Source organism: Zonotrichia albicollis, chromosome 2 (assembly GCF_047830755.1).
Source record: "Zonotrichia albicollis isolate bZonAlb1 chromosome 2, bZonAlb1.hap1, whole genome shotgun sequence".
Classification (NCBI taxonomy): domain Eukaryota; kingdom Metazoa; phylum Chordata; class Aves; order Passeriformes; family Passerellidae; genus Zonotrichia; species Zonotrichia albicollis.
In genome coordinates this window covers 64,046,728-64,073,953 of record NC_133820.1, presented here as the reverse complement: position 1 = coordinate 64,073,953, position 27,226 = coordinate 64,046,728, and the positions used below count along the sequence as shown (strand labels likewise).

The 27,226-nt window shown below is 40.4% G+C and overlaps 1 long non-coding RNA gene across 2 annotated transcripts in view; it reads right to left on the bottom strand.

Annotated features, from left to right (window-relative positions):
- The window catches only part of LOC141728335 (uncharacterized), a 64,737-nt gene that overhangs the window by 27,566 nt on the left and 9,945 nt on the right, over positions 1–27,226 (bottom strand). For both annotated transcript variants that reach the window (XR_012579254.1, XR_012579255.1), the window contains exons 2-3: positions 26,228–26,407; positions 25,153–25,214 (exon numbers count right to left, since the gene is read on the bottom strand). This is a non-coding gene — a long non-coding RNA (uncharacterized LOC141728335). The remainder of the gene's footprint in view (positions 1–25,152; positions 25,215–26,227; positions 26,408–27,226) is intronic.

Sequence of the window (27,226 nt, the reverse complement as noted above, 5' to 3'; positions counted from 1 at the left end):
TGCAAATTCAGTGCAAATTGGCAAAGGAAACAGGATAATCTGAAGAGCTGTTAACACAAGGTAATCAAAAACATATAGAAAGTTTCCATTCAAAAGTCTAAGATTATTTTTCTTTCATTTCTGGTCTATGTGACTACAGAGCCAAAATAACTTCATGTTTTGTTTCTCTTTAATTCAGTTTATTTCTTGCTGTATCTGAGCAATGGCTTTGTGCTACATGTGAGGAGGTACCTAAAAAATCATCTGAACACACAGAGCCAAGTATCAATCTGTGTTTTCTGCTGCCAGAAAAAAATGAATTCCTTTCCTCTTTCACCTTCTTTCTACTTCTCATCCACAGTCTTAGGGGAAAAAAATGTTTATTTCATTTTTAAAACCTGAAAGCTGAGCCACCTGACGTGGCTCACTTATCTGCAGAGATAAGAGCCTGTTGGAGGAGGCTGGTGCTGCATAGCTTGTGCCAGGCTGTAAACATTGTAAGAGGTCATTTGATCTGAAAGGTTTTTCATTTGGGCCAGCCTCACATCCTTACATGGGCACTCACCAGATGAGCTTTGTTTATTTTCTGAAAACAACCCTTCTAAATGATTGTGGGATGAGATGACTTATTACTATATGACTTGTAGGATAAATATTTCCAAAATAAAACTAAAGTTTCATAAATAAGTGGAGGGAGGGAAAGTGCTGAGATTGTGGTTGTTTATTGCTAGAAGGAAAAACACTAAATAATAATTTCTGTAAATTTTATGCTGACGACTGGAATAAACAAAAAAATGCTTATCCACAGGGGACTACATAAAGCAATAGATGAGGGTGCTTATAAATAACTTGTGGTAATGAGGGAAAGCTGTGTATATTTTTCTTCTCCACATGGGATATGCCAAAAGGAGAGTGTGCCAAAAAGACTTATGTCAAGACTTTTTAAAACCACAAACAATTTTGGCTCCTATGTCTACAGATGTCCTATGAGAGCTGGATTTACAGGTAAACAATGTGTGAAGCTGGAAAATACTTAATGGTTTACAAAAACTATTCAACATTAATTTCTGGAGAAGCAGACACTGGACATGGCCTGCGGTGTCTGTACAAGACCATGAAGGTAAAAACCAATGCCATGGAAGAAAACCAGCATTTCCTCTTGAATCAAGAGGGGGACCAAAATATCACCCCTTTGAATGAGTCTCTTATTACAGTCCAGGAAAGTAAGAGAGGGCTAGAGTTGTGATGTGAGAAGGACAAGCAAGATTTCACTTACTCTGCAATATGCATTGTGTGACAGCACCAATCCTTTGAACACACCAAGAAGGATTAAAGTCAATATATTTCCACAGGCCTCTGATGCTAATCTTATTTTTCTCATTTTAATAATGTGATGCTTTATACAAAGTACATATACTACAGGCAGTCTTCCAGGACTTGTTCAAAAATATATTAAAATATTCAGCTGATATATTTTGACAAGTATATCTTGGTAACAGGTCTTCAAATGTTTCTGTTTTGTGGATGGTTTAGATGTCTATCACACACTTAAACATCCAACATGCCACTCAGAAAGGAGTGGAAGGCAGTCTATAAGCCTTGCACTGCAGAGAATTGTTTAATCTCCCAGTGTTATAATGGGATGTAGCCAAATTGAAAAAGGGGAAGAAAATTAGTTGTCTACCCAAGAAGAAGGATCAGAATTAACTCCTCTCTGGAACAGAACTAAGCTGTGCACTGAGGAAGAGGAAAGAAGCTGACCTCAGCCTGCCAGGATGTTTGGAAAGGGAGCAAGCACAGCACAGAATCTGAGATTCTGTATTTTCAGTATCTCTCTCTACCCAAGGAAAAATGGCATTTGTTTTGAATTAGTGTGCTAAAGGCAACTGGCTGAAAATGGCTGCTGACACTTTCTATAAATTGAAAACTGTCCTAGACAGCAGAAAAGAGAGGTATTTGTCAAGGATAATAGGCCTGGAAAGATCCTTTGAATCCCCTAAAATGCCAAGCAAGAAGGACATCTGATTAAAGAGGTACAGGGCACATTTGTCCTAGACACCATGTAGGGTCCCAAAATTCTCTCCAATACCATGTAAGAAGTTTAATGTTGATGTTAAATATCTTAAGAAGGCAAGGGAGGGGAAAAGATGAGCAGATATCTGCATGACTAAGAAAGACTGACTGTGTGGCACTTAGTTGCCAGCTGCAGCTAAATCACATGAGGAAGGCAAGTAGGTTACATGTTTCAACTTAAATGTATTTGTTTCTTTATTATCAGGGATTCTACGACACATTCAAGAGCATTTTTAAGCCTTGTGCAAAGCCTGTCTTTCATGTGTGTTTATCACAAGTCAGGAGGTTACACTGAATCCCCAGAAGACCCACGTGGAGAGGTGGACACAGATGAACCATTAAGATTTTTGTGTTGGCTCAGGGGGCTGCAGAGACTCACAAGCACAAGAAACACATAAAGTGTGCCCAGAAAATACATTGATGGAATCTGGAAAGGAAAGAGCCTGTTGATTCAGAGAGAGATACAAACAGAGATATTTTGACTGAATATGGAATGGGTGGTATACCTTGCAATTTTATTCCCAAGAAAAATTTATTAATATGAATTCTGCATGACATTTAACAATTTTCATTGCATTAAAAGAGTAAGAATTCTTTATTCCACAGAAATATCATTAGCTGGTTTTAAATGCTATATGAATTACCACTGTAATTACCTCTGTTATTCACTGCACCCAAATATTTCCTCAGGAAAGCTATGACCACATAAACAGTCCATAAACCCCTCATCTTGTTCTTAAATAAACTAGACCTGAGATCTAATTATTGCATTCCTTCTCCCTAAAGTGTACTCTTCCTTTCCTAGGTAGAAGAACAATCACTCTCTGAAGACCTCTAAGAAATGTGGGCCTTTTGCTCCATGGATAAAATCATAGGAATTACAGCATTTTGTCCTAGAACTGATAGTGGTAACTACTGATGATAGTATAATACATATAAAAAATAAGAGTAGCATTTTCTTAACAAGTTTTTTTTTCACCTAAACTGGTAAAGAAATACAGAATACAGCCTGAGTCTAACATGTTATGATAACATTATGTGAGATCTAACTTAAACTTTGTGTTACAACAGCATCACAAGTGTCCTAGATGCTGCTGAGAGAAAGAATTAAAAACTTCTCTGGTGTCAGCAGACAGATTATCTGGTTTGCAGTCAAGGCATATCACAGAGGCAGAGACTTTGGTGATGTCTCAGCACATAATATTTTGGGATGACATAACTTATTAGGTCCAGCCTTATTAGGCTCCATGCTGCGCAAATAGCTGCAGTCCTCCTGAGGTCACCATATCTCTGCTTTTTGCCACCACTTTTTGACTGCAAAGTGCCCAGTGGCTACATCTGCTCCTCTGTGGGAGTTTGCAGTCTCTTAGAATTGCCATGATCTAGTCAAAAGAGGGAAAATGTAAGTGAAGAACAGGACAAAATGTTTATTTGGGAAAGAATGTATTTACCATGACTTATTAGGAGAATTTCCCTCAGTTACATTTAAGGAAAAAATGCTTTGTTCCTCCATGGGTGAGAGCAGTAGAGGAGAGCCAGGGGAAGAATCTGGAGGGTGGAGGACAAAAGTTACAGGCTGAGAGCAGGGAAACACCAGGGCAGCTCCTGACTGAATCAAGTCTTAGAAATAGAGTCTTAATGCTCTGAAAGGCTGCAATAGGAACACAGGGAGGGAAGGTGAGCACTGGCAGCAGCTGGGATGCAGGCCTTGCCCCATGTGCCTTGTGAAGACCCTGAGCCCTTGCCCCACGTGCTTTGTGAAGCCCCTGAGATGAAAGTTCCTTCATGAGACAAGGGCACATCTCCAACGTGCTGAGTGACACTTTCCTCCAGGCTGCCACTGCTGGCAGCTCTGTGCAGGTGTGCTCTGGGAGACACCCCTCAGCTCCCATCCCCACCCCACAGATGCCTGGGCAGGGCTCTCAGCCAGAAGGTGCTCCTGGGCTGGGGAGGAGGTCCAAGCTTGCTGGTGTTGGCAAGCTGCCCCATGCACTGGCAAGAGCTGCTCTGAGCACCTGCAGTGACTTCCATCCCAGATTTCCTTACAAGGCTGGAGGCTCTTCCAGTTAGTGACTGTGAGTAAAACACAAAGAGAAATATATTAGATTTATAGATAGATTGTTATATTAGAATTATATTTCCAGATGTGCAGCTCTTGACTAGCAGCACAGAAATATCCACTCTACAATATGCACAAGTCTTATTCCAAAACTGTGGTGGCATTGACAAGGAGTGAGGTGTGTGAGGTGGGTGAGACACACTCCTACACAGGGCACAGCAAGGAGGGAACAGCATGGCTGTCTAACCAAACTCTGTCCTCACCTTCTGTCCTCCATGGCTCATTTTTTAAGTATTTCCCTCTAGACCAATCTTTTCTTATGTCTTGTGCAAAGATTGTGAATTCTTCAGGTAAGTATAGCTTCACCCTCTTCTTATTGCTTGAGGTTTACCCCCTGATTTCTTCCAGTGCACTTGTGTCTGCACCAGGACCTACACAAGGCTACTAGTTTCTCCTCAACATTGCTAAATCTATACTAAATCCCAAAATTAGTGATGTAAATTCACAAGTGTAGAGCAGGAGGCCTATGGCACCACGGAGAGAAAGACAGACAGCAATCTTGCTCTGGTCTTTTCATCTTCCTCCACAGGACTACAGCACTCACACTGAACCAGGACAGCCCTCCTCAGTCACAGATGTGACTTTATTTTAATTTTTTTTTTTTTATTACAGATGACTTCTTTATTCCAAGGAACAGAGCCTATGAGTCAGAGAGGATGTGGTAAAGCCATTTTTGTCCTGCTGGCTGGAGCCCAGTTGCTTGCTCAGGCAACCCATCCTAACCAGATTCTTCTAAGAGCAAAGGTAAGTGACCAAACCCAGAGACTCTGTTTCATGACAGATGAGCATGGGAATGGCAGCACTCAGAGCACTCCAGTCTGGCATCACTTCCACAGGGCTGCTCCATCACTGCACCTTGTCCCCTCGGGCTACCTCTAAAACACACAGATCCAATAACTTAGCAACCAAACTCAGGGCTCAAACACTTGTAGCACATTCAGGCTTGAGCTGCAAAAGGAGGGAGGCTATTGACTTGGGTCCAAATAATTATTTTGCTTAATGACGCTAATATAACCTTGATTACTGGGATAGTGGAGACTTTTAAAATAGCTATGGATAATTAAAATTAAATTTAAAAAATTTTTAAAATTTAAATTACTACCATATAGTCACCATGAATCACAATAATGTACTTAGCATATACTTCTGATTTAGTATTTTGGATATATCAAAACCCAATTGATTTTCTTTGTCACTTCAGGTCCCTAAGAAATTCTCTTGGAGAGGAAAAAGATAATGAAGAACCTTGGGTTTGTTGGCTCAAAGTTTTAAGCAATCCAGTTTTTAAGTTCTATGTTCCTATTTCTGTTTGCATATTACCTGGAGGATGAACCTGCTGACATACAAGAAAAATTGGGCACAATTATTAAAAAGAAGGGGGTGATGTTATTTATCACTTCAGCTTAGAGAAAAACAGCACTTTCTCTATCACTCCAGTCAAGAGATGTTCTTAAGAAAAAAAGATAAGTTATAATAAAATTAGTGTAGACACCAATATCTATAGTGCGCTGAGAAGCAACCAAGTTACTCAGCTTTTTCATGTATTCTGAAAGTAGACCTACAAAATGTAGAAGAAGAAGTGAGGGAAGAATTCAAGTTTAGATAAATGTTGGTTTTGCTTTTAAGGAAAAAATAAAGTCTTCTGCAATTTCGTTTCTTCCTTAAAGAGATATTTTAAATTTTCCATGGTTCAAAAAATAAATATCTGTTACAATTGTAGTAATTCCAAAAATGAAGAACCAGACAGTTCCTTCTTCCAGGTCCTTTGGAAGTTCAGCATTTGGACACAGTAACTTATTTTGCCTAAATTGATCGAATCTGTCAGTTTCTGGGATGGCAGTAAACACCTGTATTTATAGGAAACCCAGGGCAGGACAAAAAGCTTCTGTTTGACCCAGCGTGTCTAGAATCAGTGAAAATATTCCAGAGCTTAAAAGTGTTGCTACATTGAGACCCTTTGAGCTATCCTCAGCTAACTCATGTTATGCAAAACATAACATAAATCACACATAATTGAGAATCCTCATTTCTCTCCATATTTCTAATATTATTCTTATCACAGTTGTATGCTTTCTACCATTGCAATCAAATTTTCTATATTTTTTATATGCCATTGTAAAAAGAAAGCATTAACTTTTTTTCTTTTTTTTTCCTGTTTACAAAACACCTGACATCTTTCTGGGACACCTCTTCCTGCAAGCTATCTGACTCATCTAATACAGGACCTTGCAAGAAGTTCAGGGAATGTCCCTCTACTAAGAACATCAATACAGAGTACAGATGACGATGATTTGCTATAACTTGTTGTGGAATTGCAGCTTGCCTAGGGGTCAGGTTGGACTAGGATGTGCTTACAGGTCTTCTTGAGTTGTCTCCATTCAGTGCTGCCTGGTGTCAGAGGTCACCAGGCCCAAAAGCCACCCATCCCCGCTGTAGTGAAAACTCTCCCTAAGGTGGAACTAACACACAAGAGTTAGAGTGACCTCTTTTGGGTCAATGTTGTGCTGAGCCGATCAAAGCAGATACAGCTGGGTCAAGTCAGTGAATTTATTTTCCCAAGAGACATATTTATATAACTCACATGATGGTACCAAAAATTATTTAGATGCATCTACATGAACTGGGGCATTAGCATGGAAGGATGTTTGATTTCCTTTCCTCAGAACTGTGATTTACTCCACACAAAACAAATATCCAGTTGTGCAATATGTGAAGGCAACATAGTGGACTGGAGTGACCTGGTGCTTACTAATGCAAACCAGACTTCACAAGCTGATGAACTACTCCTCACAACTGCTTCTCCTCAGTTATCTACTATGGAAGTGGCAAATATTTAACATTAGAGTTTCTTTTTCATTTTGTTTTTCTCCTGGCTCTCAACCATGGCATTCATATTGTTACTCTTAACATTTGTGAACAACCACTATTTTCATCATCTCTTCTCTCACATTTAATTTATCAAAAAAACCCACACTTTTAAGTTCATATTTTCCATGTTGTCAGGAACCAGTGCTTTGGATCATATTAATTTTATACTCTTTTTTATTATTATTAAGCTAAAGAGAAGAAAGAAGCAAGAGGTATAAGTAGTTATGTGCATCCAAAATGACATTCTCTTGCATATAGAACAGAAATAGGCCAGACACAGAAGGGATGGAGAGGTTGCCTAGGATATATGATGTTGCCATTATTGAACATGTCCTGTTTCCATTAAGGTAGCTTCAAAGTTCAAACTCACCGTCATGATTTATCATGGGCTACTATTTCCATCATTGTGACAAACATGATGGCCACATCCTGGGACATTGAGACCACAGTTTCAAGATGCAGAAACTAAGCTAACCAGCAGGTTTACCTCATCTTTAATCCCCAAGCTGAGCTGTGCCCACTGTGACACCTCAGGGCCTGCGCACTTTTGAACCCTGAGTCCATATTTTCTGTGAGGAACCACAGTGAAATCAATAACCACAACAGCTCTCTCCAGTTACCAGGAGTGAACAGCAGGACATTGTGTTACCACGTTCCTGCATGTAGCTTCATGTCCTAATGACAGCTTTGCTTTGAAAGTACTTATGCTTTTTAAGAAAATTTTAAGGGGTTCCAGAAGTAGAAGGCACAGAGTGCCAAAAGGCCCCATGCATTTCAGATGGCTTCTACAGAGGCCATTAACTCCAACTTCCTGAACCCTGATGGCCCAGGAAAACACAGTGCATGCCTGGAAGGAGCTCAAACAGCAACATGAACACTAAATGAAATCCATACATACAAACTACAGATCCAAGATCTTTCACCCCCAGTCAGCAATGGCAGGCAGAGAAAGTTACAGTGTTCAGTGCACCACAGGAGGACAGAGGTCAAATAAAAAAGGGAAACTTAGAGGAATTAATGAAAAACTTTAAGATAATATCTAGACAGCTTGCTGTCTTTTTTTAATAGCTGCTTGGGATAAAAGTAAAGGAGAAGGGATGAATAAGATAGAAGTTTTTCGGAGGTCTGCATCTACAAAGTAAATGTAGAGGACAGAGGTCAAATAAAAAAGGGAAACTTAGAGGAATTAATGAAAAACTTTAAGATAATATCTAGACAGCTTGCTGTCTTTTTTTAATAGCTGCTTGGGATAAAAGTAAAGGAGAAGGGATGAATAAGATAGAAGTTTTTCGGAGGTCTGCATCTACAAAGTAAATTCTGTGAATATCAGATATAAAAAGGCTCTTTAGATGACAGACTGTGTGAATCAATATATACCAGGTAGCCAGGGCGACCACCAATCCACAGCTGAAATGCAGAGAGTAGATTTATTTCAGTACCTTGCTAACACAGGGTAGCAGAGACACAGAGGGAGACAGGCTCCTTAGGCTAAGCTCATCCTAGCAAAAACAGAGAGCCTGTTGCCTGTCCCAATATTTCAAAAGCCTTTATGCACACACAGTTTATCACAAGACTGCTTTTATTATCTCTCTCCGGCAGAAGGCTCATGCATGTCTGTGGGAGTGCATTATCCCTGCACAGGAATACAGGCAGAGGACGAACAACAGTGGGCATAATAAAAGTTGTTCCAAACTGATATTCTTAGCATACCCAGAAGAAAAGGTCAGTTTGAGTGAAACTACTTCCCCCTCACCAAATCTTATGGTTTTAACCCTCTCCTCCCAACTCAGATTAACTTGGCTTTTAGTAAAATTGTCTTTCTACAATAACTAAGAAAGGTCATTCAATACTAAAAAATGGCCAGTTACAAGAACATGCGTAGTAGACTCAAATTTACATGAGATTTAACATCTGATCTATGCTGTCTTTTGGTTGAAAGTGTTGTGCACATAGTGACAAATTTTTTTTCAGACAAAGAAATGTAGTGAGAAAACTCTAAAAACCCAACATAGCACTGCTGACTTTTTTCACTAGATCATTTAGTGAAGACATTTGTAATGCAAAGATGAATGAACATTTGACTAGAAGAAGCAAGACACACAATAAAGGATGTCTGAAAAGATGATATTGCAAGAAAATGACAAGAAATCCAAACTTTAACAGGAAAGAAATAAGGTGCTTTTCATCACTATATGCCAAGAACTAATGGCCAATTTAGGTGATTGGCATTGGCCAGTCAGTCCTGTCTTGAGTTAAAAATTATCCAGTTGCTTATGTCTGGGGATCCCAGAAGAAAGTGGAATGCTAGGAAGAAACACTGAACACCAGCTCATGACACCTGGAAATTTAGCAGGCAGAAGCTGAAAGTGATTCACAAGCTGTCCCTGCTCAGTGAGCAAAACCAAATTGGTTGTGAGCAGTAACAATTTTCCTAATGATGTTTCTTCTTATAGGACAATTGCTGCAAAGATACAGGTGAAGACAGAGGCAGGCGCAAACTGTGTTTGAGCAGCATAAAGGGTGGTTCTGTTGCATTTGTTATAATTTCTCAGTTCAATATAGTCACGCATCAGTCCTTTCAGAAACAAGGTCATGAAGCTTTCTCCATGTTTCCAGTGACACACTGGTGTTAAACAAAAACATGTGGAGCAATGCAACTATGTGCAGGCTATTGCCTCTGAACAGTAAGTTCTTGTTACCTTATTTCAGTATAGAGTTTTATTTCTTCTGGATTGAGACCAGTGTTAGCTAACATCATTGTACTCCTTCATTTCCTAAGAGCTTTGTAAAAAGTGGGCTTGCTGTTCCACTGTCCTAAAGCTGTGGGAGCCCACCCCTACCACTGGAAGCAGAGATGGAGAATGCACCTCTATCAGACAGAGCATTGTGTGTGTGCATGCATCCCAGTGTGAAGCATCCCCTAGGGATATTAGAAACCACAATCAGCACTGTTAAGCTTTCCTGGTGATGCCTGGATAAGCAATGGGAAAAAGAGGTGATGGACATAATGGCTGGTTTCTAGTGGGAGCTGAAGGAGACACAGATGTGGAAAAAGAAGATGGAAAATCCTCAAAACAGCGTGGAGGACTGGGATGCACTTATGTTTGGGATAGGGTGGAGATGAAGAAGAAAACCAAAGATAATGCAGAGGCTCTCACTAAGTGCTAAGGGAGGGAGATATTTTTTATCTCCTACATAATACATAATTAAGAAAAAATATTTCAATCTCTTGCAAGGAAATCACAATATACAGGCATCTTCATACCATGTACGAAGCTAAATTACCTCACATTTAGTGATTTGATTATGGCAAATATTTTTTTCTTAAAAACATGAAGAAAATGAGCTCTGGCCACTCCCCAAGAAAAATAATAAGGTATCACATAGAAAACTAAAAAACTATTAGTAATAAATCCCCCAGTACCCCCATAGTCTTTGCATTATATCATGTTTGATAGGCCAGTCCTTCTCTGGAAAAAAACAGAATGCAATCAATGTTTCTTCCCTTATAACAATCACAATAATATGACCATGCAAACTTTTAGCCAACAGAACTCTTTAGAATCTGAATTTTGCATGTGTGAAGTTCACCAGGGTGTGATGCAAAGACAAACAAAGCATTTTTCAGGGATAGATTCAGGCACACACTATCAGAGCTTTGGGACATCTTTCAGTCCCACCAAGGCTCACCCCAGGCAGGGTTAAGGTGGTTCCTGCTCCCTCTGCACCACCTGCACTGCCTGCTCGCGTGCAGAGCTGAGTGCTCCTCTCCTTCCCTCCCTGCAGGACCTGCTCACCCACCCCATGCTGGGTCAGCCATGGTTGTACAGCTCCTAGCACCGTGACTCATGGCTGCAAGACAGCTCCAAATCGCTCATCACAGACGGATCAGAGCTTGTGCTGGCACCCTCTTACAGCTTAGCTGCCAGCAGTGGTTGTGTTTTCAGATTATGATACTGTTATGATACTAACAGACTTTAACTGTTCACTGCATTTTATGTTTCCCCTTTGCTTTGCAACACTCAGTATAGGCTTCTAGAGCTTTCCTTTCAATTTTCAGTAATGAGTATGATTATTAAAAAATTCTGCTGTATACCTGTATACTCTTTATTCTTGCTTTTTCAATGTTGTAGTTCCTATGAGATTTGGGGTCTTTGGATCCATTTACTAGTAGGCTTTGATTATGGGAATTTTCTGGCTTTTTGCAGATGTACAGATTTCTTCTCTTAGGTGTTTCTTTCAGGTTCTAACTCTCCACAACCCCTGGATTATTCAGAAATAAAGACAGGATGGAGGCTGTGGGAGCTGTGTTGTTTAGCTAGTTTAGGTGACTTTAAATACTTAACTCAAGTGCAAGGGGACAATAAAAGGTAAGAGTTGACCTTCTCAGGAGAATCCAGAAGAGAAGATTCTGGCAGTGTGAAAGGAATAAGGAGCTCATTGAAAGGACTTTAAACAGGACAAAAGGGTAAGACAAGCCTTGCTAGAAATAAGCCTGTGGGCAGCACACTAATATTTAAGGGATGGTGCGTAGCCAGGTCCTTCAGTCTGTGGAGGCAGGGGATAGAGATCCTTCTGGCAGCAAAGACACAAGGGCTTTCAATGTGATAGAAACCACAGAAGCACCTGAGAATGGTCACACAGGAATTTGGACTTCCCTGTTCAAAAATGTAGTAGGGTCAATAACCAAACTGAAGTACATCTGCACCAATGCATGCAGCATGGGCAACAAACAGGAGAAGCTGGGAGCCATTGTGCAGCAGGAAAATTAGGACATAGCTGCCATTGTGGGATGACTTGAACAACTGGAGCACTGCAATGGATGGCAATAAACTCTTCAGAAGGGATAGGCAAGGAAGGATGAGTGGTGTGGCAGTCCTGTAGGTTAGGGAATGTTGTAATTGTCTGGAGCTTAATGACCGGGTCTAAAGGGTGGAATGTTTATGGGTAAGATTCCAGGGAAGGCCAACAAGGCAAATATCCTGCTGGGTGTCTGTTATAGACCCCTCCTAGCAGGATGAAGAGGCAGAAGGAATATTCTGTGAGCAGTTGAGAAAAGTCTCACAATCATTAGCCCTTCTTCTAGGGCGACTTCTGCTCACCAGTCTGCTGGAAATAAAACAGCAGAGAGGAAACAGACCAGGAGGTTCCTTGAGAGAGTGTTAAGACAACTTCTTGACACAGTTTGTCAGTGAGGAACCAGGGGAGGTGCCCCACAGGACACATTTTTAGTGAACAGAGAAGAACTAGTGGGAGATGTGATGGTTTGGGGATGTCTTAGAAACAGTAATCATTAAATCAGAATTTTCACATCTTTGAGAAGTCAGGAGGGAGACTGGAAGAACTGACAATAGGACTTCCACAGGTCAGATTTTAGCCTGTTTAGGAGCCTGGTTGACAGCATCCTGAAGGGCAAAAATGTCCAGGAAGTTTGGATATTCTTCAAGAAGTAAATCTTAAAGATTCAAGAGCAGGTTGAACAGACCTCTTACAAAGATTACAAAAATTTTGTGATGTTACGCAGAGAGAAAATGAGAGGGACCAAAGCCCAACTAGAACTTAATTTGGCTACTACAATAAAAGACACAAAAAATCTTTCTATAAATACAACAAAAATTAGCAACAAAAGTAGAACTAAAGAGAATCTCCATCCTTTATTGGATACCAGGGGAACCATAGTACCAAATTATTATGAAAAGACTGAGGCTATTTGCATGTTTTTAGGAGTAAGACCAGTTGTTCACCAGCCCCCTGAGCTAAAAGACACAGAGAAAAACGAAGTCCCCAGAATCCAAGGGGAAATGGTTATTGATCTACAACACCACCTAGACATACACAAGTCTATAGGGATGGATGGGATCCACAAGAGTACTGAGAGAGCTGATGAAAGGGCTCACAGAGCTACTTTCAATTGTTTACCAGCAGTCCTGGCTAACTGGGCAGGTCCCAGTTGACTGGAATTCAACACATTTCTTCCTCAGCAACTTCACTGAGGATACAAAACTGGGAGGAGTGGCTGTGGGACCTCAGAGAACTGTGGGACTCTTCAGAGGGATGTTGAGAGGTTGGAGAGACAGGTAGAGAGGAACCTTCTGAAATTCAGCAAGGGTAAATTGCAGGGTCCTGCACCTGGGGAGGAATAACCTCAAACACTGGTAGAGGTTGGGGGCTGCCCTGCTGGAAGTTGGCTCTGGGGAGAAGGACCTGGGGTCTGGAGCACAGGTTCTGTGAGGCGTGTCTGGGGGAACTGTGGTTGTTTAGCCCAGGGGAAAGGAGGGTCAGGGGGAATCCTTATCACTCTCTGCAACTTCCTGAAACGAGGGTGGAGTGAGGTGGGTTCAGTCTCCTCCCAAGTAACAATTGATACAATGAGAGGAACTGGCCTCAAGTTGGGCTGGAGAGATTTAGATTGGATACAATGAAGAATTTCACTACTGAAAGGGTGGTCAGACATGGGACTGGGCTGCCCAGAGAAGTGGTTAAGTTTAAAAAATGCATGGATGTGGTACCTGGGGAAATGGTTTAGTAGTAAGTGTGCAACAGTGCTGGGTTAATGACTGGAACTGACGATGATCTTAGAGATCTTTTCCAAGCTAAATGATGCTAAGATTGGAAGACCTATCTGAGATACCTACATCAACCAATAGATCTCCCTTTTCCATGCATTTCTTTAACCAGCTTTCAGTCCTAGCTTTTTGATGATGGCTGTCTTGCCTTTCCTTTTGTTTATACATCTGCCTATATAAATAGAGATAGATAATATCTATCTATATTTATAGATAGAGGTATTTTTCATACATGTTCATTGATATCTTTCACATACAGCCGCCTCTTTTTTATAAGTTATTTTGCTGTACCTGTCACCAGTAGTGCAACAAGAAGAATTTCTCTCACAAAGAAGCTCTGGCATTTCCCTAGCTTGTTCAATATCCAAACAGCATAGCATAACTGCACTTTCTCAAAAAGATTGATCATGACTAATGATCATGGAACATTGACCCCACAACATTTACCAGTGAGCTCCCACAAAACTCCTAATTGATTTAATTAGCAGTAAGCAGATCTATTCTTCAGGCAAATGAGAGGATTACATGAATATATGCATCCGTTGACATGTTTTGGCAAGAGGAAACATTTTATGAAAACTGGGGCCTTATACAATCACACACTCTTGCTTTGCAAATCATTTTCCAAAGACTGTATCTCATAAATATAATTTAACAACTTCATATTCTCTTTGCTTCTGCAAACTGAATTTACTGCTGATGATTGAATGGGGTCTGGATGGTTTGATGTGGTGTCACTAACACAATGGGTGTTTCCATTGGGAGGTGGAACTGGGAGGTTTTAAAAACATTTTTTATTGGAGTTTACTTGTTTATCATGATCTGATGGAAACAGTCCCATTTCAGCAAGGCCTGTCAGGTATGTCTTCCTTGCTTGTCCCTGGCAGATTTCTGCACTCCTGTACAGGCAGTCCCTCGGCAGGCAGCAGCCAGGTGTACCACTGTACAATAATCAATAATTTTCCCTGAAGGATTTTGCAGATGGGAAAACCCATTATGGCATTTCTGTAATTCAAGCAAAGAAAACATTTTAAAATTTGAAGGTACACTCCGTCTCTCTCTGCTGTACCTTTTCTACATGCCATCTCTGGGAGTTGGAGGCTGCTCAGATGGGGAAGCCAGCAGGAAGCATACATACCTGCCCTGTTAAATGAGAAGAGGCTGGGAAGCCAGCTCTGCCACTCCACTCTGCTGTCATTTTATCTTGCTCCATGGTTCAGTCTTGGTGTGTTCCACCTAGCTGTCTCCCAGACAATGCCCTAGTATGACTCTGGGGGTGCTTTACTAGAGTGGTCCCTCTGAAAGCCAATGCAGACGGCATTACATCAGATTTTGTATCTATTTTGTACCTGTCCTTCAGTGTTCTCAGGTTCAGTGTCTATCATGTTTCCACTATCTGTCCAGGAGTTATGGTCCTGATGCAGGGAGATTGCAGATGTCAGAGACAAATGTCCACCCATATTTTTTTCTAATCTTTACCTGATATACTTTGATGTTGCTGTCCTCAGAGACAGGACACAACCCATCACATTGTTCACAGCTCATGCTTTTGCTTTGCTTGTGTCTGCATTTACCCCCACCGATGAACCAAGCCATTGAACTGTTACAACTGCAGCTCCAGCAGCCTGGTCACCCCTCCCAACAGTTCATGTGCAAACCTCCTCTCCAGCAGCGTTAGAGCGTGCCAGACATGAGGTGTCTCATTAGCTCTTGTTCCCAGCTTCCAGCAGCAGCTGGCACACCCTGCTGCAGTTTAAGCCTCAGATGTCAGATGTCATTGTGCAAAGCTTCCAGACACAACCCTTTGGTCTCCTCCAGTGCCTCTGCTCCTTGTCAGACCTATTCTCCACAATTTCCATTCTTTACTTGGCAAGGACTCTGAGGCACTGATTCCATTTCATTTTTCCAGTGAAATCTCAGTTCAGCAATACTTTATTGGCCTGGCTTCTTAAGTAGATATTTCCAAAGTATTTTTAAAAATAAATGTTTTTAAAAATCCCAACCTCTGGATATCTCTCTGAGATACCTCTTCTCAGCTTGATTGATGGAAAATCAGCTTGATTTTCTTCCACTTCACCAATCATTTCAGATGTCTGCTCATTGATACATTCTCTCACTGAGCTGTCTGCTTGAGTTCACTGAGTTTTTCCATATGTAGCTAAGTTTCACCTGGGAGATGATTTACAATTCTCTTTCCTTTTTTGGTGAAGATTATAAGCATTTTCTGTGATGATGACTATACATTTTACCTTGAGCAGTGGTTCTTTGGCCAACTTTTATCCTTGCAGTGATTGATTCTGAGCCTCTTTGTGCCTCAGCTGGTAGATAGGTATCAACACCTACTGTATAATTCTTACCCAATAGAGACAGTTTGAAAAAATAACTTTGCATCTGGTGATCCAAAATACTGGGACCTGCTTATGCTTCAAAATTTTAAAATTCAGATTTTGTATCTGAATTTTTTTTGTATCAGATACCTTTGTATCTTTGTAACAGATTTGTATCTTTATGTATCTTCAGATATAAACGTATATCTACTTTTCTCAAAATCATGAGAAAAAAAATTAATGTGTGGTATCAGCATGCCTTGCAAGACTTAAGACTCAAGGATTATTTATCAGTCAATGTACTTCAGTCACAAGCTAACCTAAAGAAATTCCTTTTTGGTTACAACTCTCAGCTTCCCTTATTCCTCATTCATTCTGGGCTGAAGTGCAGCAGCAATGACACCCAGGTTAAGTGCTGCACCTGAAAAAGTTACATTGGCCCTTTCAAATAACTAAAACCTCAGTTGTTCCAGGCACAGGAAGTGTTCAAGGCTGGGTTGGATGGAAGTCTGAGCTGCCTGACCTAGTTGAAGGTGTCTTTGTTCATTGCAGGGGTTTACACGGTGTGACTTTCAAAGGTCCCTTCAAACTACTCTGTGATTCTGTAATCCAAAAGTGAGGCAAATTTCCCATTCAGTCATTAAACTTTCAGCATATACAGGATGAACTTCGCATAGAAAGATAAGAAAATGATTACTGGTATGCTGCCTCTTTGAGACAAGGAAGACATTGTTATTCTTTCCTTGTTCTCTGAGACTGAAGCTGGACAGAAAGCAGAATAACTTGAAAAAGAGTTCGTAAATCCTTGAGGTCTATTTAAATGGTCAGTTGAGACTGAATTGTAGGCAACCAGGATGAATCAATCTAAACAATTTTAAAATTATTTCTCTATTCTTAATGTCAGTTTTCCTTTTAATCCCCTGATCCTCATTTCTTAGTTTGGCTTCTATGCACTGCTACTCAGAGTGAAAAAAAATTAATGTGGTGATAATGAGATGGAAATATCAGTCCCTGCAACTGAACTCTGCCAATTGAACCCCTGACTTTAGCATGATGTAGCTGCAGAGCAAAATACTGCTGGACTGCTCAGAAACACTGCATCTTTTTTTAATTCATGAAGGTCAATTATGAGTTTAGTCCAGCCATTATGAGTATGATCCCAGAAAAAAATTTCATGCAGTGTATAAGTGACACAAAAACCAGTCTTTCACGTGCAGCTTTTAAAAACAAATTGGTGGGTTTGGATGGTGAAAAACAGCAAAATAAAAGCAAAATATTTTGCCTCGCATTGAGCCTCTCCTCCCTTTGCTCCTGAAAAAAACATTTCCCAGAGTAAAATTTTTTACCTCTTTCATCAGATTTTTTTCTAACTGAAGTGATTCCTAAAATTCTTTTTCCAAAAACAAGAAGATTTTAATAAATAAATCATAGCCTGCAAGAAGTCACTGCTGCCATAAAGCAGATAAAAACTCCCATACCTCCCCATGAAGCTGACAAGTTGATACCCACTTCAACAGCAATTGAATAGCAAATGTACAGCAAAATTTTCTTTCCTTCCTTGATTTTATCATTATTTCACTTAGGTAGGTAGCAACTGCCTTTCCACTTGTTACAAACAAAAGTTTGTAACAAAAGTTACAAACTTTTTCAAATGCTTCACAGAGACCACTTTTGAATGCATGACTATAAAATCTACCTTTAAATTGAGACACTGAAAGTTATGACAAAAGGAAATACCTCCCCTATGAGAAAAAAAATGAATAGCATGATTTCTTGATTTCTATATACTAAGCCCCATTGAAAAATTACTGAAAAAATTGATTCTTACATGAGGGAGAACAAGAGCCATCAGTGAAATCAATCATTTCTAAGGTATATGATAAACCACATTGCTTAAAATTTTTCTGTTTGTTACAAGATTTGAGTTGTTGAGAAGAAGGTCACTAAATATCTGAACAATTAGTGAGAGCTGGGGTTTTCTTCTTCTGATATCACACACACACACAAAAAAAAAGAAAAATTAAGTATCGTTACTATTAATAGGGAGAATATTAATAACTAGGATTCTGGGGGGGAAAGTAATGATCCAGGATCACTGAGCTATATCCCCTTCCTGGATTAAATGAGGTGTATGCACATCAAGTAGCAAAGGGCTGCATGAAAGTCTCTTCATCCAGGCAACAACTGACAGAGTAAGAGGATGCAGTCTGAAGCTGTGCCATGGAAAGTTCAGGTTAAATTTTAGAAAAAATTCTTCAAAGAGTGACTGGGAACTGGAATTGTCTGCCCAGGGAGATGCTGGAGTCACCGTCCCTGGACATGTTTAAATAAGGAATGGAAGTGGCACTCAGTGCCACAGTTTAGTTGATGAGGAGGTGTTAAGTTAGGTCATAGGTTGGACTGGGTGATGTAAAAGGTCTTTTCCAACCTTGTTCCCCCTGTGATTCTGTGACTGTGAACCCCTTTAATATAACTGTTTGAGCCCAACCCATCAGAGAATTCCTTACCCAATAAAGACATTTTTTCATGTAGTTTTGTCTGAGTGCAGTGAACTCCACTAAACTACCCAGATATGATGCCTGATATGACCAGAGTAAGCTGTCATAATGAAGGTTGGTAGGTCTACAATTGCCATAGAATTTCTGTGTGCCTCAGTGGAGTAGTGTTCTTTTATATCCTGGAGGAAAAAAAAGCCCTGATGGATGGTTTAAATGATCAATGACTATGCTGCTAATGATTTGAGGATAAACTTGCATGTCCTCAGACTTAGGACACCATTTCTCATACTGACATTTGCTTCTCAAATGCACAGTGAAGTCCTTAGTCCAAAGTCAGAGAGAGCATTTATAAATGTTTTGAAATTATTTGCAATTACGAAAAATATCTCAAAAATAGAATAATTAAGTAACCTACTGCTCCCAGAGTTGTTTCTTCTCTGTTTAACCTATTGCATATCCTTTGGCAGCAGGTGCTAACTGATGCAAATGATTCACTCCTTCATGACCACTGTTAGCCAGGAAAGCTCTTCTTTCACATCAAAATGGTGGAGAATACTTGATGGATAGCAAGGAACTACTTGTACCTGTTGATCTTAGTAACCACAAGAAGTATAAAGTATCTGTTTGAAAATCCAGCTCTGATTGACTTGCCTAATGTCAGAGACAGGAAAAAAAGTCCTCCCAGCCCACAGCTCTCTTTCCTTGGGCTAATATGTCTTACATGTAGAGAAGGATGTAAAACACATTCCCTTTTGTATGTGGTAAAGATAACAGAAATACCTTCAGCAATGGAAAGTACAGACTGGGACGTTTTTCATGGTTTGCAAAAATGTATATGTACACTAGGAAACCACTGCTTGTTCAAAAGAACAGGGGATGCCAGGGGCAAAGAAATAAAATTTCAACAGCCTTTCAGTGCAGTCTGGGACAGCAGCACAAGGCCTGTAACTCAGGAATATCTGACATTGCTTGAAGAAATGCAGATCTCAGAGCAGGTTCCTTTCCTCTTCTCTCAAGAGGAGCTTTCATTCCATCTGGAGCTTTGTGTTTTCTTGGCTACTCAGCCAGCCACATTACAGACTGTGAATTAAAAGCTGCTCAGTGGCTGTAACCACAATGGAAATCTACTCCACAGCTGTGACTTTCAAATCAAATTACAAAAAAACAAACACACCACTTCATGGTTTTAATACATACTAATGTAAAAGCAGCATATTCAGTAAATTCATAGCTACATCTATATGAATCTCTGTAACTCCTCATGTCCAAGAAAGGCACACCCATTTGTCTCAGCCAGAAATCCAGCCCAAGAAACTTTCTGTCATTGAAAGTGCAAGTCTGGATCACTGAAATCCATAGAGTTATTCCAAGTTCACATCAGCAGAACAAAGATCAGAATCTGACCCAAATATTTACTGAATTTTGGAGTCTCTGTGTCTAGCCATCAAGAAATGCCTGCTGGATGCAAACTCTGCAGTCTTCAGGCAGAACACAAGGAGTCTAGTGAGGAAACAGACATGGATGGTGTTTTCTAACACAGAACTGTCGAGCAGTGTGCCACGTGTTGTACATGTTAGGCACAGGAAAATGGAACACTGCAAAATTAAATCACTCTCTATACCAGATTCTACATCTTAACACAGGAATGGCTTGCAAGAATTAGCTTGCTGTTACACTTTAATCTAGATGTTCTTTTCCCATTAATGGCTCAGCCTGTGGTATTATCCAGGCAGGCAGCAGAGGGGAGTGACCTCTGTTTCCTTGCTGCCCAGCTCCACTAGGCAGCCCTGTGGTGTCTGTACTCCCTTTGGAGTGTCTCCTGTCTCAGTGTCTTCATACTGCACAAGAGAGCATGCTGATGCTGAAACTAGCACTGAAAGAGTAGAAATATCTATAAAATACTACTAGGACATAATGGAGATAATCTCCCAGATCCCAGAGCAGCACAGCAGCACTGGCACATGAGCTAATGAGGGCTCTCACAAACATTTTTCATCTTGGCTGCAACACTGTGCTGGCCCAGCAGATCTGCCACTAGACAGTGAGAAAGCCCCAGCAATGTGAACTGAAGCATCTCTGTGCCTTTCTGTGCTGCATGGTATAGGGTACCTGAAATATCACAGGGGCTGAGCTTGTGTCTCACCACAAGGAATTTATTACAGATGAATGTTGGCAAGTGAAATACTGTTAGTGAACCCAGGAAAAGCTTTCTCCTATAAGAACCCAGCAAGGCAATGTAGTCCAACTATTTGGGTTATTTCCTCTGCCACAAGGTGGTTAAGAGCTGAATTCTGTCTAGTTATAGATAACATTTCTCAGCACTCTTAAATAATTCTATTGACTATTTTTATGTCCAAATTGGGTAAAAAATACCTGAAAAACAATATACAATTTCTTTCAAAACTTATTTGGACTAACACTGACAAGTAATCTGGGAAATTTTACAAAGAAAACACTTTATTTTTTGTACAGTTATAGGAATAAAAAATAGAGCTAGACTTAGTTGACTGCTACTTCACTGGTCAGAAGAAAAAAGGTCTCTTTTTTCTTCTGACCTGCGCTCCCTTCTTGCCTGCCTCTGAAGTGCATTTCACATGAAGCAATTAAATGATAAAATGTGTAGGCTTAGATGGCCAAAAGTTAACCTTCTTCCTAGTTCAGTGCTCCAACCAAGACACCACAAATCTATGCGCTGCTGTTGACCTCTGCTCACCAAGGAGACCCCAGAGATTTCTGGTTTCAGTACAGCTATGGAAGGGGGAAAACACAGATTTGAAGGCCCTGAAGATGAGACCAGGTGAGGCTACACTTTGTGAGACACTGATTTGGTGATGCTCAAGCACTGGGAATAGCACGGAGGCATGACAAAGTGACATGGCCCTGGCAGGCCATGAGCCTGTCAGACACATCAGGCAATCCCATGAACACAACACCTTGCTTGGACCAAGCCATGTGCAGGCCATGTCTGATGGGTCAGGTTTGTCACTGGGCCTCAGCAGAGAAAAGCCCAAGGCAGGACTGGGCTTGGATTAGAAGCCAAGCTGAACTCCATCAGGCACAGACACTGATCCCAAAGCCACAGGGACCTGAAAAACAGATCTCTGATTAACACCAAGTTTACTAGGAAGTTTAAACATCTCAGTGTTGGCTGGTATTCAGCAGAGGCACAGGACATGCATTCTTTTGTCAAAGCCTTTTGTTAAGCCCTTGCGTGAGCCCTGCGGACTGTGAAGGAGACCCTTGAGTTTATTCTCTGACTGTATTCCGTCTTAGTTCAGTGGAGAGCAAAAGAAGAGTATTGGAGACTTGGGCAATACTCTAAAACCAACTTGATCGTTTCTTTCTAGATTTCACCCTTATTCACAGTGACAATTTGCATGTCTTCAGCCCAGTTACCTCTGTGTTATCACATCAGCCAGCAAAGCTGGCAACAGCTCCTGCTGGCCACATACACAGCTGTGTGAGCTTTTTGACCATGCAGAACTCTTCATAGGTCTCCTCTAGACTTTATTTCCAAGCTGCTCTATCCAATGCCAGTCTATGTATTCAACCAGTAGACTCAGTCAATTTATTTTGGAGGGAAAATATCCAATAATATTAGGAAATTTCAGATTTTCAGAGCCAAAAGATGAATAGTGAAATAGTAAGTAGCAGATAAAAAGTGAGCTTGTTTTTTTCAAACAATGAAAATTGAAATTTTTCTAAAGCTGTTGTAAAGAAAAAAAATCCAACAAATAGTGCCAATAAGGATGTACAGTAAGATGGTGACGTAGATACTGCTTTCATACACCCAGTCAGGTGGCTAGTGGTAGTGTTGGGCCAGAGGACCACATTATTTCCTTACAGCATGAAAGTGAATGTGACAAGAAAAGTTATGTGCTGCAGCCTTTGGCCCCAGGGTCTAGTAGTTCTTGGAAAAAGCACCATGTACTTTTTTGATTTCTCTGGAATAGCCACGATCCATCCTCCAGAGATTTGTAAAACAAGGTCATACTAAGGACACCCCATTCCTTTCTCTTATTCCTTACCTTACATGTGGTGAGAGATGTTTCTTCCAGCACTCATGGATTATCACTTATTCCTCGCGTTCTCTACTCTAAACTGCACTAGACAGCTTAAAAACATCTGTGTCCAAGCACCTCCTTGGTCTATACTCCTTCATGATGAAATGATGCCTTCAGCATCACCTCAGTACTGTGAGAGGGACCCAGAGGTGTTGGGGATCCAAATTGAGGAAGGTCAGCAGGAGTGGCAGAAGGAAAGCACTCACACAATAAGACACATCTTCCCTGGCTCCAGCAACAAAAAGAACTGACACATCTGGGGAAAGGAAACCCTCACAGGAATAAGAGTAATCTCACCATCAGAACAACTAATTAGCACTTATTATTATTGTATGAATGCTATACACTCCAGATTTTAAGATCCCAGTCCCATGTGAAAAAACTTTTGAAAGGGTTGTATTTGTTGCGTACCAGTCATTAGACTCAGTACAGGGCCACACCTGAGGTATCCAAGATCTTTTTTTAAATTTAAGGTTTGCAGCAATAGGCAGTTTATGTTTTGTTGGGAAAGACTTGACCTACTCCATACCACAACCATGAATCAACCTGTCTGTGAGCCAAAAGATACTACTTCTGCTTTCTCATGATTTATCACCTTGAACCCCCTGAAACCAAGAACCCCCTGAAAACAACAAAATTAATAGAGTTCAAGCTAACAGGAGAAACAAAACCAAGCAACACACTTGAGGGTTTTTTCCCATATTTTCCTATTTTGTTTCTTGGTAAAGATGTGGGGAAATAAATTTATGTTCCACTCACAACATATCTTGTTGTTATATTGTTATATCTACAATATAACCATTAGGAAGTGGAAAAGGACTAATCCTGTAAAGAAACAGAAATCCTTCCCAAATGAAAAAAATCACTTGTTTTCTTACATTGGCCCTGACACCACTTGACAATAGAGAGTTATCAAAACCCACAATAAGAAAGAATCCTTTTCATCCTCATGAAAAGAAATATCACCAACAAATAATCCCCGACACATAATTTCAAATCAACACTTGTCATGAGAAATTGCCTCCCTCAATGAAGCAATGATTTTATATTACTATTATTATATATAATATAATTTTACATTATAAATAGCAAAATACTATTGTATATTATTAATATAATTATAATAATGATAATAATAATAATATCCCTTTTCCCAGGGATCTCCACACAGAATAGGAAGAGAGATGCCAGTACCCTGACCATATTCATGCTGTGTGTATGCTGTGCCCCTCCAGGGTATCCAGCAGTAGGTGATTTACAGGACAAGTGGGTTATACCTGACATGTGCAAGTGAGCAGCAGCATGCACACAGTAGCAGCAGACTCATGGGAGTGCTGGTGGCATTGTCTTCCCTTCTACAGGAGGCAGCTCTGCAGCCTGAAATTTGGGCACATTTCTAAAGGGTGGAAACTGTAGTCAGGTTATTCTTCATGTCCTCCATGCACACAACCTCAGCGAACCTTGCATGGATTTTTCTGCAGCTATGACTCAACAGAACCATATACTGAAGGTGTAGTTCCTCACCAGTGCTCCTGAACACTGTTTCACACTGGGACCCAGAAGCCTGCCTTGTCACTGCCATGACCTGGCGGCAGCTCCCTCCTCATCCCAGAACAGAATCCAGGAACAGAAAGCATTCTGCTCCAACAGCACTTTCCTGGCTGACCCCTGGCACTGTGAACCTTCCCTTCAGCATCCTGTGGTTGCACAACTTGACCTTTAAATATCTGCTGGGCTTAGTCAGGAGGATAACCCTGCCCCAAGCACCTCCAGCCTGCTTTCCCACAGCATGCTGAGATATCACTTGCTTTCTGCATTTCATAGCTGAAAACAAGAAGGCATAAACACCACTCTCAGAAATCCCTACTTATAATGGTAGGGATTCACGTTCCTCAAGACAAGTCAGAGATATCTCAAAATTGATCCTCTCCACTATTGCTGACATTCCTAAATATTAAAATACATTCTGTCAAAACTGCTGCCTTTACTCATCGTGCCATGGCAAATGCATTCTCTTTACTTGTGGGTTTTTGCACACAACCACTAAGCAAGGAGCAGTAAGCAGATATCTGCTGCTTAGCGCTCTCTGTCATAAAACTTTCCAAGTTAACAGACAAAAAATGCTGTTTCCACAGAACTAATAATAATAGGTCAAAAGAAAACATCCTCTGAGCAACTAAAATTTCTAAGGAAATCTTTCTTAATCTGTGGAAGTGGAGATTACTCACAGAGGAAGAACTATCAAAGGTTTCACTCCCACTAGTCTTCAATATTTAAAACTGACCTCCAGGTTCCAAAAATATTAACAATTTACCTAACATCTCCTTGGAAGTACATTTCCAAAAATGAGAAATTTATTTCCAGCATTTAGGGTACAGTAAATATTATGAATTCAGCACAATTTTTCATTAGTACTCATTTGCCCTTTTATCAAAAAAATTGTACTATTGCTACAAGGACCTAATAAAGCACTTACACAGACAGCTTTTATGGGAATAGTCATGTGCTTAAAAAAAATGTATCCTTAAGTACTATTTACAGATAAGAGCACATCTTTTCAGGCCCATTTCCCTAGCTTGTTGAAATACAACATAGCACAGCCATACAGAGCAGCAATATGCCAGTTGCAGATGCTTTAAAACAGAAAAAGCACCCCACCTATTCCATAGGATCAGTTTCATGAAGAAAAGTATCCAGTAGCTGCCCACAGAGGAACAGGCCTGACAAAGAGGAAATATGAGAAATAACATAAGCAGAGTAAAACTGAGACTTTCAAAAGAGTTACACAACTTGCATAACACAAGAGGAAATCTCACACTGTTGGGAAAATTCACCAAGTGGTTCCCTCCATAGGTGTACAAATGGGAGAGGGACACAGCTGACCTCTGACTAAAAAACCAAAAAACCTAATGAGGTGATAGAAAGCAGACAGGATGCGAAAAGAGTGCTGGTCTGAAGCAGCCTCATTCACTGGGTATGAATGTCTTTGAGGTTTTGAATCACAGCTGTGGAAACAAGCTGCTGAATTTCCTCCCTTAACTCTCCCAGTAATTTTGTGTTTGAAGTATAAATGTTCTGGAAGTCAGCATTAACAGCAAACTCCTGAGTGCCCTCTGTGAGCAGAGGATGCCAGTGGGAGACAAACTGTGATTTATGTTTTCATGCAACTAAGGAGGCACAGAAATGAGCCAGGCAAACAGTGCTCAGCCTGGCTATATAATTTCTTTCTACTCTATTTCTTTCTACATCAGGAGCTGATCTACCTTATCTGAACTTTATAGCAAAAGTGAGTCTATTGATCAAACATTTTTAACTGCGCTGATTATAATAGATTAAGACTCTGTGTTGCAGTGCTCTGTCTGAATCAGAATAAAAATGTGTTCTATGAAAGGGAAGACAAAATTTGGATTAATCTTTATTCCTCAGACACAGTCTATTGTTTTATGTACCTGTCATTTTTTTGATCCTGAGGGGCACTGTCCTTACACCAGCTGGTCCACTATTATCTTGGTAAGAAAGTCACTCAGGCTCTATAAAGTATGATTTTAAATAGGTTTTTTTATTAAAGTTAAGAAAGAAAGGAAGTATACTATAGAGGTTTTTAACATTATCCACTTCTCTACATCAATAAATACTCAGGGTAAGAACTTATGACTGCTTTGCTATGTGCTAAAGAGTGAACACAAGCTTGTAACTCAAGTTAGGCAGAAAGCATCAAACAATCTTTTCTTACCACCCACAAATTCACATTTTCTTGGACTGCCTTGGCTTTTCCCATGGCCACATCTTGAAAGACTCTTATATTCAAAACTTAAGGAAGAAGATTTTTTCCTTGTCCATTTCTCCTCATCCATGTATGAAAGACTTCCCCATTTTGTCATGTCAGCATCCCTTCTGGCTCTGTCCCACTGTCCTGTGGAAGAGGAGGAACAAGGAGAGGTAGGGTGAAGTTCAGATGTAACTACCTCATGAACCATGAACGCAGAGAAGAGAGAGAAGCATAAGGGCTCAAGAAGCTCAGCTGAACAGGTTTAGGTTGTGGTAGCTCAAGAAAATGCTGCCTCTTTCTGCCCACCTCAGCATCATGCCAAAAGATTTGGCAGGTGCAGATGGAAACAATCCCTGAATTCTCAGTTTTTCATTCAAAAATCCGGGGTTTAGCTGAAATCATAAAGCTTTATTGGCTTTGACATACTTTCAAGTGCTACTGGAGGTTGTACAGAACACTCTACAACATCAGAAAGTCGTCCTGGGAATAAAATAGGACAATTTAATTATTTTTTTTTCACTAATTTCTTCCTGGTTTTATAGCCATCTCTCCCAGCAGATGTTAAGTGCCTCTAGTTGAAGGGTCAGGAAGATGATTACAAAACCTGAAGGCCTTTCTTTAGAGTCTCTGTCTCCTTCCCCTTTTGATGATGAGCACATGACCCAAAGAAATACTTTTTTTCTCTCTCTGTTTTGGTAACATTTATTATTTCCATCAGCTGAGGGAAAGCTTTGAGGACTTTTTAGACCCACTTTTTAGACAACAGGATATAATCACAATTTTATTTCTGGGCAGAGCTATTTTAGAGCATTAATCTTCTGAACACTTCCAGAGGTACGTAACAGACAGTTTACACACAGACAGACACAACAGCACAGGGCAGATCTATTCTAGCTTTCTAAGAAAGAGGCTTATTTCTCTATAATTTATTTTAATCTGTTGCCTGAATGCTGGCAAGCAACA